Genomic DNA, 15345 nt, shown 5'->3' with positions numbered 1-15345 from the left:
AAGTGTATGTCGACGACTTGCTGGTCATAAGCAAAAAACCAGAACAACATGTAAAGGATTTGGGGGAATCTTTTACTATACTGCAACTACACAATATGAAACTCAACTCGACAAAGTGTGCCTTTAGGGAAAAGTCAGGCAACTTGAGGAGAATCATGAGAAAGTCCAGGAAATTATCGATATGGATCCACCAAAGAACATGAATGATGTGCAAAAGCTGGCTTGCAGGATTGCGACACTCAACAGGTTCATAGCAAGATCGAAGGATAAGTGCTTTCCATTCTTCTAAGTGTTGTAAAAGGTCCAAGAGTGGGACGAAAAATGTGAAAGGGCCTTCACACAACTCAAGGAATATTTGTCGCATCCCACTCTCCTAAGCCAAACCAATCAATGAGACACCCTACTCCTATATTTATCAGTCACACCGGATGTCGTGTCTATCACTCTGGTGCATGAGGAAGGAGAAGTTTAGAAACCGATTTACTACATAACCCAAGCACTAGGGGGAGCAGAGCCCGATATCCAAAAGTGGAGACGTTGGCATTTGCACTAGTCATAGCTGCACATCGACTGCTACCATACTTCCAAACCCACCCCATTAGAGTTGTAATAGCAGCACCCCTAAAGAAAATAGTGTACTGGCAGACACCTTGGGCTGCCTAATAAAATGGGCAGTCAAACTAAGCAAGTTCGATATTGACTACCTTCCTTGGACTGCAATAAAAGGGCATGTGCTTGCTTACTCCATAGCTAAGTTCTCCAGATTCCCTGAATAATTACAGGAGACCCCTATAGAGAAACCCTAGCAGGTTTAAGTTGATGGCTCCTCCTTCCATTATGGCGGGGGAGTAGGGGTATATGTGGTGGCAAATGATGAAACGGAAAGATACTATGTGATAAGGCTCAAGTTTAAGACCACCAACAATGTGGTAGAGTACAAGGTAGTATTGGCAGGACTCGTCATAGTAAAGGTCCTAGGAACATAAGAGGTTGACAAGAAGAATAACTACTAGGTGGTGGACAACCAAATGATGGGAGAATACCTAACGAAGGGCGAGAACCTTAAAAGATACTTGCAGCAGATATACTGATATGAACCCGTGGGAATGGAATCCCTTGAACCCTCAATCAATTTGAAAACTCCCCAAGAAAGCCAAAATCAAGTCAATGGATGGAGAACCTAGACCCAATGAGAACTAGTTTCAAGAACCTAGATTATATTAAAATCTAGACCCGTTGAAGAACCCTTCTCAAGAACCCAAATTACAAAGGAGGAACGCCACAAAGGTTGTGATTTACCTTTGATAAATTCAAAAGTTCAATTAAGAACAAGAGGAGTACAACTCAACTCACAACGAATAAATTCATCAAATTTCATAAACTTCATAAACTACTTAACATGAGGCAACAAAGTGTATTTAAACTAAAACCTAATTCAAACCCTAGCCAAAATAATGCCCCATCTTCCAAAAATACCCATGAGTGAACAGTGCCGCAACTACTGTACGACGCTACAGTACTCGGCTACAGTAACCCTAACCCTAGGTCAATAAAATAATAACTTTCCCAACATGCCCTTGCATAGGCTCCCTTAAGTGCTTCCCATAATAAACTCAATTATTCTAAACTAATTAAATAAGTCATTTACAAGAATTAAATAAGTTGAAGTCTTCAAGTGCCCAAGGCCTTTAAGTCATGTTGTTGCCATTTCCATAGCTTCTCAAATGAATCAAAGCTGAATCTTTATCATTTAAGCCCTTTAACTTGTATTTGGCCAATCTGGAACTTGCAACGTATCTTTAAGACTAGGCCCACCTTGGTTCTCATCATTCCCCCTCTCCTCAAAAGGATTCGACCTCAAATCTCCACCTGGATCAAAGGAAAAATGTTAGTAACATTATCATTGATTTCATATGCATTATCATTAATTTGTTCAAGAATTTGAGAACATCCATCCAAGCTACTCCTGTTGTCAACAAATAAAGACATTAAATCTAAATGAGTAAATAGATTAAGTCTATAAACAATTTCAAAATGAGAATATAAAGTGGAATTATGCATGGTCCTATTATATGCAAACTCTATAAATCCATCTATAACCATAAAAATAGAATCTCTACTCCTTTCTTTCCTATGCAGCCCCAAAACAAAGTTCATAGATATGTCTACCCATAACCCACTAGGAACAGGTAAGGGTGTATACAACCCACGTGGCAAAAGCTTAAATTTGGCCATTTTGTATGTAATGCACCTGCCACAAATGCAATTGACATATTTCTTCATCTTAGACCAACATAAATGTTCATGCAAAGTGTCTAAAGTTTTCTTGACACCAAAATGACTACTCCAATTATACGAAAACTCAATGAATGGCATGCAACACTCTCACAAACGTTCATGCAACATGTTAATGAATAACAAATGATACTTCCACAAACATTCATGTAACACTTCAATGAAAGGCAAATGATACTCCCACAAACGTTCAAGCAACACATCAATGAATGAAAAATGATACTTCCACAAACGTCCATACAACACGTCATTGAATGGCAAATGATATTCCCAAAAATGTTCATACAACACAACAAAAGTCTTCCTTACACCAAGGTTACCCAAAAAACCAGCATGTCCATCACACACAAGCAACTTACGCATAAAACTAGTAGGCACACAAAATCTATCCTCTCTAAACAAGTACCAATCTAGTTTATAGAACTTACCAAATGATGCTTTCTCACATGTTCCATACACACTAGCAAAGTCATCATCATTAGCATGCAATTCCTTATCGTATTCAATTCTCAACAATTTTGCATCTACAATGAAGACAATGACATACCTTCTTGCTAAAGCGTCAACCACAAAATTTTCCATACCTTGTGTGTATTTGAATACATGAGAAAAAGTCTCAAAACAATCCTCCCACTTAGCATGCATTCTACTCAACAACTTACATTGTCCCCTTATGTGTGTCAATGACTCATGTTCTTCAAAGAAAGGTCGGGAAGGAATTGTCGCACCTGGCACAAAATCAATGTAGTGCTCTATCTCCCTAATAGGTGGCAATCCACTAAACACAACGCTAGGAATCATGACCTCATATCCTTGCAACAAAAAGACAACAATACTAGGTAAACATACGTCAAGTTCGTTAGTATTAACACTCGGCTTAGTATAAAAACTCACTTTTCTCTTTGTTTTTCTCTCACTTTCTTCACTCTCTCTTTTCTTTCTACTCTCTTTTTCTTTTTCACTCTCTTTTTTCCTTTCAAACCCTTTTTCCTTTTCACTCTCTTTTTTTCTATCACTCTCTTTCTTTCTTTCACTCTCCTCTTTTTTTGAACTCTCGACCTCAAAATTGTTTTTCAGCTCATCCCCTATTTTTCTTGAGGTTTCAGTCTCACCCTCGTCTTTTCCCTTAGGTGGTTCAGTCTTCTTCCCCTTTGTTACAACTTGATCATTTTTGTCCCACTTTGGTTTCCAAGAAGTACTAGAAACCAAAGTATTCCTTGATGTACCCTTCCTTTTTAGCCGTCTCTCCACCTTCATAGCCATGTGCTCCATGTCCTCTACCTCCTCATAATGTTGCAACTCAACTATATTGGCTATCTCCCTATTCAACCCCCTCAAAAATCTTGTCATTGTGGCCTCCCGATCCTCCACTACATTAGACCAAATCATAGCCACCTCCATCTCCTTATGGTAATCATCTACACTCCTAAACCCCTGTGTAAGATTTTGTAATTTTTGGTAGAGGTCTCTATAATAGTGGCTAGGTACAAATCTCTGCCTCATGATAGCTTTCAACTCTCTCCATGTTTCTACAGACCTCTCAAGATTCCTCCTCCAATTGGTCACTAATTGATCCCACCAAACAATCGCATAATCAGTGAACTCAATTACAACCAACTTCACCTTCTTTTCCTCAGAGTAATTATGACAATCAAACACCAAATGATATGAACTCGCGGAAAAGGAATCGCTTGAACCCATAGTCATTTTGAAAACTCCCCAAGAAAGTCAAAATCAAGTCAATGGATGGAGAACCTAGACCCGATGAGAACTCACTTCAAGAACCTAGATTATATTAAAATCTAGACCCGTTGAAGAACACGTCTCAAGAACCCAGATTACAAAGGAGGAACGCCACAAATGTTGTGATTTACCTTTGATAAGTTCAAAAGTTCAATGAAGAACAAGAAGAGATAAACTCAACTTACAATGAATAAATTTATCAAATTTCATAAACTTCTGAAAATGAAGCTACAAAGAGTATTTAAACCAAAACCTAATTAAAACCCTAGCTAAAATAAAGTCCCTTTTACCCAAAACGCCCCTGAATGAACAGTGTTGAAGCTACAGTGTCGCGGCTACAGTAACACTACACTAACCTCTTGAAACCCTAGTTCAATCAAATAATAAATTTTCCAACATACCCTTGCATAGGCCCCCTTAAGTGATTCCCATAATAAACTCAATTATTCTAAACTAATAAAATAAATGAATTAAATAAATTGAAAGCCTTCAAGTGCTCAAAACCTTTAAGCCATGTTGTGGCCCTTTCCATAGCTTATCAAATGAATTAAAGCTGAATCTTCATCCTTTAAACCCTTGAACTTGTAATTGACTCATCTGGAAGTTGCAACATATATTTAAGACTAGGCCCACCTTGGTTCCCATCATTCCCCCTCTCCTCAAAAGGATTCGATCTCGAATCTCCACCTGGATCAAAGGGAAAGAGGTTAGTAACATTGAAAAAAACATAAACATGATACATACTTGGAGGATCTATTTTATATGCATTTTCATTAATTTTCTCAAGAATTTGAAAATGTTGATTCAAGCTCCTCCTATCATTAAAAGGCAAAAGCATCAAAGTTAAAGGAGTAAGTGGATTAAAACCATAAACAATTTCAAAAGGAGAATAAGAAATAGTAGTATGGAAGGTTTTATATGCGCACTCTAATAAGGGCAAATGATATTCCCAGAAATGTCCAAGTAACAATTCAATGAATGGTAAATGATATTCCCACAAACGTTCATGAAACAAACCTAAATCTTTCCTTACCCCAAAATTACCACTCCAATTATATGCAAACTCAATGAATGGCAAGTAATACTTCCACAAATGTTCATGCAACACGTTAATGAATGACAAATTATGCTTCCACAAACGTTCATGCCATACGTCATGAATGGCAAATGGTACTCCCACAAACGTTCATGCAACACATCAATGAATGAAAAATAATACTTCCACAAATGTCCATGCAACACGTTCATGAATGAAAAATGATGATTCCACAAACGTTCATGTGATACGTCAATGAATGACAAATGATACTCCCACAAACGTTCATGCAACACAGCTAAAGTCTTCCTTACCCCAAGGTTACCCAACAAACCACCATGTCCATCACACACAAGCAACTTACGCATAAAACTAGTAGGCACACAAAATCTATCCTCTCCAAATAAGTACCAATCTAGTTTATAGAATTTACCAAATGATGCTTTCTCACATGTTCCATACACACTAGCAAAGTCATCATCATTAGCATGTAATTCCTTATCATATTCAATTCTCAACAATTTTGCATCTAAAATGAAGACAAGGACATACCTTCTTGCTAAAGCGTCAACCATAAAATTTTCCATACCTGGTGTGTTTTTGAATACATGAGGAAAAGTCTCAATACAGTCCTCCCACTTAGCATGTATTCTAGTCAACAACTTACCTTGTCCACTTAAGTATGTCAATGACTCATGTTCTTCAAAGAAAGGTCGAGTAGGAATTGTCGCACCTGGCACAAAATCAATGTAATGCTCTATCCCCCTAATAGGTGGCAATCCACTAAACACACCACTAGGAATCATGACCTTATATCCCTGCAACAAAGAGACAACAATACTAGGCAAACATACGTCAAGTTCGTTAGTATTAAGACTCGCATTAACATAAAAACTCACTTTTCTCTTTGTTTTTCTCTCACTTTCTTCACTCTCTCTTTTCTTTCCACTCTCTTTTTATTTTTCACTCTCTTTTTTTCTTTCACACTCTTTTTCCTTTTCACTCTTTTTTTTTCTGTCACTCTCTTTTTCATTATCTTTTTTTGTACTCTTGACCTCATAATTATTTTTCAACTCATACTCTCTTTTTCTTGTGGTCTTAGTGTCACCCTCTTCTTTTTTCTCTCTCATTTTTCTCTCTTTTCCCATTTTGGACTCAATATTTCTTTTTTTCTCATTCTCATCCTCACAATTGGTCTCCAAGAACTTGTGTTCGAGTTAAAGGAGCAAGTTTGATTTTTTTTCCATCTTTCTCAAAACAATACATGTTCATTAAGCCATCATGAATCACCTTCCTATCATACTGCCATGGCTTCCCCAACAAAATATGACCAACATGCATAGGTACTACATCACAAAGGACTACATGCTGATATTTTCCAATTGAAAAAGAAACTAACACTTGCTTGTTTACCCTAACCTCCCCACAATCACTCAATCACTGGAACATGTATGGTCTAGAGTGTTTCAAGGTATGTAAATTAAATTTCTCAACTAAAGTAGTGCTAGCTAAATTAATACAACTCCTAAAATCAATGATCATACTACATACCTTGTTGTTGAAGTGGCATCTAGTATGAAAAATATTTTCACTCTGCTGCTCTGTATCATCCATCTTAATTTGTGTATTGAGTGAATGCCTAGTAACAAGAGAATCACCATACTCTTCTTTCTCACACGCATTATCAACACTAGACTCACATTGCCTCCTATCACTCCCACCTTGCAGATTTCTAATCGCTGCTTTTTGATGATCCATCATATCCCTCACTTCACCCAATACAAAGTTCAACCTTTCAAACTGTTGTTGCATGGCTTGCAATGGAAAGGATGAGTTATCTACCATCCCCTTTGGTGATGAGTCACTCCTACGAGACATCATAATGTGCTGCACGAAAAGAATGTTAGTGAAAAATCTCACACACTCCCTTAGGTGTTTACACTCGAATAATGGCACTCAACTCGTGTTTCACTCTTAATTTGCTTTTTCTCGATAATACCTCAATAGTTTTCTCGCCCAAATTCTTTAAGAACTAGTTGAACTAAATCAAAACAATACAACATTGTAGTATTCCAACCAGTAATATCAATCCAAGAAACAAAGAATGAATAAAATGACACGAGACTCAGAATTTATACGAGGCAAAGGGTAATTATAAAACAAAATACCAAATAGAAAGACGTAATCAGCTCTTATGATGATAAAAGCTCAATCAACAAATACTTTCTTTCTCTTTGTTATAACTATGTAGCAACTTTGAATATGCTACCTTCTCTTTTCTTCTTCTTTTTTTTTCGAATTTTCTTTTCATTTCCTTTCTTTTCTTTTCTTTTCTCAAATTCAAACAAAAATAGCAATATTCAATTGTGAAAATCAAGCAATTGAATTCAAGCACGACAACAAAGTAGAAGATAATCAATGGAACGGCACTCCAAGCAATAGATAAACTTAGAGATGCAGGGAAACCCTAGAATTTTGAAACCCTAGGTGATGCAAATTTCAGCCAAACCCAAAATCCTAAGAATTTCGGCAGCCTAGTTTTTGTTTCTATTTTTTTTTTTTTTTTTTTGGCAACCCTAGAACAATGAAGCCCTAGAATTAAATTAAAGGATGCTAAAATTAAAAGATAGAATCAGATCTAATTGGAAACCTAGCTCTGAATACCAAATGATATGAACCCGCGGAAAAGGAATCCCTTGAACCCATAGTCAATTTGAAAACTCTCCAAGAAAGCCAAAATCAAGTCAATGGATGGAGAACCTAGACCCGATGAGAACTCGTTTCAAGAACCTAGATTATATTAAAATCTAGACCCGTTGAAGAACACGTCTCAAGAACCCAGATTACAAATGAGGAACGCCACAAAGGTTGTGATTTACCTCTGAATCTTCATCCTTTAAGCCCTTGAACTTATAATTCACTCATCTGGAAGTTGCAACATATATTTAAGATTAGGCCCACCTTGGTTTCCATCATATACGAACGGTGCAACAGTTTGAGTTACTTCCAAGTCCACCGCATTCCTCGGGAGGACAATTGGAAGGTTGATAGTCTGTACGAGTAGCATCAGGTAGGGATGAGATAGCTTTACCATTGAAGGAAACCACTCAAACAATAGAAGTCCCAACCGTCAGGCTTGAAATCTCATAAATAAGCACAGGGACCCCAAAATGGGTGTGTAACATAGTCTAGTTCATGACTACCAGGGAACTCCCAAGCGACAAGGAAGATGCAAGGAAAATAAAGAGCAGAGTCGCTCATTTCACCATGGTTAATGGCACATTGTATAAAAAGGGTTTTTCCATTCCCCTTTTGCAATGCTTCTCAAAAGAAAACACATAATACATCATGGAGGTACACAAGGGGATATGTGGAGATCACTCAGGAGGGAGAGCTCTAGCAGCTAAGATTATGCGGGCCGGGTATTATTGTTGGCACGCCCATAAAGACGCCAAAGAGTTTGCCAAGAAGTGAACTCAATGCCAGCAACATGTGCTAGTTCCGAGCCCCCGGCCTAAGGAACTAACATCAATCACATCTCCCTGGCCATTCTCCCAATGGGGTATAGACCTAGTAGAGGATACGTGAAGTTCATAATTTTCATCATTAATTACTTTACGAAATGGACAGAAGCCGAGGCACGGGCGACCATCACCTCACAAAGCGTCAATAGGTTTCTATGGAAAAAAACCGTTGTATGCTAATTAGGTGTACCACAGAGCCTCATTCTGAACAATAGTAGGCAATTGGACTATGAACACTACCGAAATTGGTGTGACGAGCTCAGAACTAAAATCAAGTACTCCTTCCCCAGACACCCACAAGCCAACAGACAAGTTAGGGGACAGAAAAGACAATAATTTGCATATTGAACAGGAGTCTAAAAGAAAAGAACGGCGCTTGGATCAAGGAACTTCCCAGGGAACTATGGGCATAAAGGACAACTATCAAAACCTCGATGCCCTTCGCCCTAACTTATGGTAGTGAATCAGTGATACCTTTCGAAATGGAAATGCCGAGCCACAGAACCCAACACTTTAGTGAAGGGAATATCGAGGCACTAGAAGAAAATCTCAACTTGCAGCTTGCTAGAGGAAAGAAGAGATGAGGCGGAGATTAGGGCAGCCACTGGCGAAAGGAAAGCAGAGCAGTATTTCAACAGAAGGGTTAGGTCTAGGTCCATCAAAGTGGGATATCTAGTACTAAAAGAAGTTGTTGTCACCACAGCAGAAGAAGGAAAGCTCAGCCCACGGTAGGAAGGTCCCTACATAGCAATGGCAAGCCATAGGCCGGGATTATATCGCCTCAAAGAAGCCTAAGGAAAGGAGCTACTAGTCACCTACGTAATCGTACTAATGTAGTAAAAGACTATTGGCCCACATGTTTTCTCTCTACTCACCCTTGGCGAACAAAAGAGGGAACAACTTCGTGAAGTGCTTCCTCCTCACCCCAATGTGCTCGAGGCCATCCCCCACCTAAACATAAAGGCCAAGTGTCTCCACTCACCATGGCAAACAAAGGAGGAAATAACTTAGTATAATGTTTCTCTCCTCACCCCTAAACGTGGTTAAGGGCATTTCCCACCCCACCCATAAATGCGGTCGAGCCCATCTCTCGCTTAAACAAAAAATTTGAGTGTCTCCACTCACCCTTGGTGAATAAATGAGGAAAGAACTTCGTAAAGTGTTTCCTTCCTCACCCCTAAACGCAGTGGAGCCCATCTCCCGCCTAAACAATAAACTTGACTATTTTCACTTGTCCTTGGTGAACAAAGGAGCAAATAACTTAAACAACTTCGTAATGTGGTTCCCTTATCACCCCTAAACATAGTCATGCACATCTCCCGCCTAAACAAAAAAGTTAAGTGTCTCTACACACCCTTAGTGAACAAAGGAGCAAACAACTTCATAGAGTATTTCCCTCGTCGTCCCTAAATGTGGTCGAGCCCATCTCCTGCCAAAACAAAAAAATCCAAGTGTCCTTTAGCGAACAAAGGAGGAAGCAACTTTAACAACTTCGTAATGTGTTTCCCTCCCCGCCCCTTGTGACGCCCTTAGCCCCCGCTTGGAATTAAAGGGTGAGTGAAGCATCGGGACATGTAAGTCAAGACGGCATACCCTCATTCATGACAGTTAGGATGTACTAGTAGTATGCAATAAATTGTATGCGGAAAAATTTAAAACTCATGTGTAACTAAGGTGTGCTTAAAGCAATTGCATTAGGGCATGGTACCATAAAACTAATCATACCCAAAAGTTGTCATTCTTGTTCACATAATTCTCAAAAACAGATAATTGTTTTAAATAAATCCCAAAACAAGTGGCCTTCCAAAATAAACATTATATTTCCTTCGGTTTCAGTTCTCACTACAAGTTCGACGGTCCCTTTCCAAAACTACAAGGCCTTCTTCTTGTTTTTTCTTTCATTTTGCCTTGTCTTGGTTAAGTAACCTTCTTAGCTCTTCAAAGAGTTGGAGGACCACCGTCATAAACTGGTCGACGGCTTCTAGTTTATCCATCAGGGAGGGCTCCGACAAGCTCTTGGTGCTGTTTGGCGCTTCCTTAACTGTTGAGGGTGCCAGCCTTTTGCATTTCCTCATGTAGGGTTTCTTCGTGTCCTGTCACAACTTCTCCCATTCCGAGTTGGGAATGGTATTGGAAACTATGATAGTGAGATTTCAAGAAATCTCAACAAGTAAACACACAACATACAATAGATAGCATGGGCATATACTGGCAAACCATAAAATGAATGCATAGACATGTACTTGACATAGAACTCTACTTATGCAACTCAACCATTTTTGAAACATGGAATGGAGATCTTGAGAATTTTTCAAAAAACATCTTTGTCATCTTTTCATATTGATCATTAAACATGTAACATATCATTGAGCTCATTCCCTTGTTCATTTGTTATAACATATAGATGAACACCTCATGGCTCCCCTATGCACCATGTGTTTCCCGCTATTTACCATATCATCCAATGGCTCATATGACCATAGTGACTAAGTCGTGACTTTTTAACCATATGCGACAGTTCGCATATTTTTCCTATATTGCATATACATTATAACATGGTTGTTCGCATATTTCACCTTCACCGTATTACTTTCCATGTTTCGGGCACCCACTTGATTTAGGTGCTACTCCGCTCCGATATCCTTTCCACAAGGATCCATCCAAGGTCTGCCACAATTCTTCATCGACCCAGAGGCTACCACTCTATTTTACACACTCCATAATGGATAGAGGAGTTCCAAAAGGACATTCCCCCGTCCTAGCATTTGGGGTCATTATAAAACATGTGACATGAGACTTGAAACATTTTATTTTCATAAAACATGTGGACATGTGAAATGTCATGAGCCATGTATGCACGAAATCAAACACAGTACATTGAGAGAAAGGAAAAATGGTGTTTGCTTGCAGAGAAAGAGTGGGAAAAAGTTGTTTCAGAACTTGAAAAGACAAGTTCTCTAAGTGGCGTGTAGGAGAGAATGGACAGAAACAGAGGCAAATGCAAAACTTGAAAATGGCAAAAGAAAAGCCTTTGGGCGTGTGGCCTCTTCCCTTTTTATATGCCTCTTCAACTCCCACCTAATTTCCCATTGGATGCTAGACGACCTATGCATGTATGCTATGTGCTGGGTTCTTCTCCCCTGGGATGAAACTCTCCCTCTTTCTTGTGTATCATAGCCTTCTTTGGGAAGACCAAGAGCCCCTTGGACAAGTGGCGTGTGCCTCGCCGAAACCCTAATGTCCATTGGGATCCTTCTAGAGTGTCTAGATTCAATGAACCTTAGGTGCAAACGTGTCTTTTTACCAAAAACCCTTCATCACCCTAGAGAGTGGACGTGTGTATGCATGCCAAGTGGCATGGGCATGTGGGTGAGTGTGTGTGTGCCACCCCTCTCTTTTTCCCATAAGGATCCTTCACCTTCTTGTGTTGCCCCAATCCTAGGTGACCCTTCCACTACCCAAGGCCTTCTTGAAACCCTAAAGAGTGACAAGGGGCAAAAGTAGTTTGAAATCCTATGATGGTCGTGCAAGAACCCCTAGCCGAAACCCCAAAAGTCTCTTAAAGGCTTGTGCCTTTGATTTATAGCCTTCCCATGTGTCCCTTCTTCTCCTTCAAATCATTGCTAGCCTTGGAACTCACCAAAATCCCATGGTGGAGTGTGGGGCTCATAGGGTTACAAAATCCTAAGGTCTCTCACCACCTTTTCCCATATTGTGTCCACATTCGTAGTGCTTTTGGCATGTGTGACAAGTGTCAAGGAGTAAATGAGTTGGTCATGTGCCCTAAGTCTCACTAGGTTCCCAACCCTAATCTCAAAGGCTTGGCTAAATCTTATGGGCCCTGTGGGCTTCTCCCATGGGCTTTGGATGCTAAAATATTGGGACTATAATTTAATATTTAAAAAGCCTAATGACTTTAAGCCATAGGCATGGCCCAACATAACAATATAATACGGGCAAATACTTGGCTCAATCTAGGTTATCACACCCCTAAATGTAGTCAAGCCCATCTCATACCTAAATATAAAATCCGAGTGTCTCAACTCTCCTTTGGCAAACAAAGGAGGAAACAATTTCGTGAAGTATTTCCCTCCTCACCCTAGACGTGGTTGAGCCCATCTCCTGCCTAAACATAAAAGACGAGTGCCTCCGCTCCCCCTTTGTGAAAAAATGAGGAAATAACTTCAAAAAGTGTTTCCCTCCTCGCCCTTAAATGCGGTCGAGCCCAACTTCCACCCAAATGTGCTAAAGTTGTTCCTTCCCATCACCAACAAAGGAGTGAACCATTTAGTTCCCTTCCCCCATCTAAAAAATGAAACCAAGCAGCCAGCCATGAAACTTCTCTACTGAATAACAAAGCCAAGCGAATTAAGCGAAATCACCATCCATTCACATCTGAAGTTAAAAACACAAACAAAGCAAATAAAGTAATCTCTTAACCAATGTGATTACACACAACTCAATATAATAAATAGAGAAGGAAGAAATCAAGAGTTACAGGGAGCTGGAAAAAAATGTGTCAGGCATTTTATCTCAGCCCAATGAGTGAAAGACTTGGTAAGCAGCACAACTCATCATGATAAATTTCAACTTCAACTTCGTAGGTTAGCCTTAAGATGAGCCAACAAGTAATCTCTTAATTGCTTGAGGCCAACTTATAACCCAGGCTCCAAGCCCGGACATGAACCTTGCAAGCAGCTACCAACTAGGGATAAAGGCAATCGACCTCCTACCAAGATGCCTCTAGTTTAGCCTCCTGCTCAATCGCCTTCAAATTAGAAGCCGCCAGTTTCCTCTTATGGCTTATAGAGACTTCATGCAATTGCAGGAATTGTTGGTCATGCTGCTTAAGATCCCGACTAACTTCCTCAAGTTGGGCCTCAACACGGACTTTCTCACCATTAGAAATACTGAGCTGGATAGACAGCTCCTGTCAGGCCTCCACAGACCGAGTCTAACGAGCAGTGTAATCTGAATCGTGTTGCTGAGAGTCCTCCAACTTCTTATCCAAATGGTTGAAAAGGTCATGAAACATGTCGCGCTCCTCCTCCAAGACCTTCACCTCATGGTGGCACCGCTACACCTCCTCCTAAGACTTCCCTAAACCATGTTGGAAATCGCCCACCTTCTGTCAAAAAAAAGCAACATGATCTTCCAAAGAGTGGGACTATGACTAAAGTTGGGACATGTTCCTCACCATCTCTCAGAACTCCACCATGGCCGCTAAAACAACAAGATGTGCCCTCTCCATATATGATCGCATCGATTTGTTGTCCTCCTTTAAGTCAATTTAACGATCAACTATCCAAGCCCCGAGATGACCAACCCCCTAGGCCACAAAGAAATTCAAGACCGAAGAGCATGAAATGCATAAAAACAAAGATAGAACTTACCAGAAATAGGAAACCTCGAAACTTTTTCACCATGGCATGAATGGCCTCCTCCATATAACCACCTGCTCGCAGGGTAGGGCTGACAACATGGGAACTCGAGGGTGCAAGCAACTCCAAAAGGATAAATGTCCCACGGTAAGGGGAATGAAGCCACCCATCCAACCAACACCCTGTGAGGATGAGGGACCCAAAGGATGTTCAAGAGAGAAAGCCGAAGTAGTAGAACCCCCCCCCCCCAGGCTTCTCAACCGAATCCAAACAGTGGTCTCCAGTCGTGGCATCACTTAAAGGCATAAGCGAGAAAACGTCACCACCCACGAGCGGAGTATCATGGTTCTTTGGCTACTCAATAAAGCCTAAAGGATTGTCTCCATTCAAGGAATTTCCCAAAGGCAAGGGTGAGGAAGTACTACCCCTCGCCGAAGAACTACTAAATGTTCTAAAAGGAATAGACACTTCACCACTACTAAGATCCGTGCCCAAGGGTCATCATGAAAGGACTCTGGGAAAACAAAAGGAATTTTGGGGGTTACACCACCAAAAACTGTCGAGGGGGCAGATAAGGAGGAAGGACCACCCATTAAGTCAGAGGGCCCAACACGACTGCCAACAGCCAAAGATGCCTCACCTGCATCCACAAAAGGGGTACCAAAATCCATTGGAACAATAGGTGTAGTTCCCAAAAAAGCAAAATGAAGTGACACTTCAATGTTAGCCTCATCGAAACCAGAATTGTCATCATTATGTCCAATGGATGGAAAAGTTGATCGGACAGCCTTCTGACCTGGCGGCATAGAGGAATTGGCTTCTAACACTAGGGCCATGTCATCCTCGGCTTGGTCCATGATTTCCTCCAGGAAATCTGAAAAAGAAGAGGATGGGCAAACTCAGCCATTTCTCCCAGGAAGCGAAGAAGCCTTAACGGGTCTTTCCCCGTTAGAACTTGACTCGTCGGATAGCTAAACCTCTTCCTGACCAAGGCAACATTCTGCACAAGGAACATGCATTAATAGACAACTGCAAATCAGTACAATTCCTGGGTAACAAAGCAGAGAGAATAAAAAGAAAAGTCCCATCACATTCATGTGATGAGACTTTGCGAGGTAACTGGAAGGACAAGAGTCTCCCCTTGGTATTGGGCCAACCCCACACCTTAAAAGCCCAAGATCTAACAAAGCCCACCTACCAATATCAACACCATGGAATGCCCAATTCACATATTAACGATGAACCTTGACCAAGAAGCAAACTCATAGATAGGTCATATCCAAACTTCTTTAGAATGAATTTTGGGATAGAGGTCTAAAATCTCCTCTAAGATAACTAGTCCTTATCAGATAATGGACCATTCAAA

The sequence above is a fragment of the Juglans regia genome, chromosome 2 (assembly GCF_001411555.2).
Source record: "Juglans regia cultivar Chandler chromosome 2, Walnut 2.0, whole genome shotgun sequence".
In the NCBI taxonomy this organism is placed as follows: Eukaryota; Viridiplantae; Streptophyta; class Magnoliopsida; order Fagales; family Juglandaceae; genus Juglans; species Juglans regia.
This window is presented reverse-complemented; position numbering follows the sequence as displayed.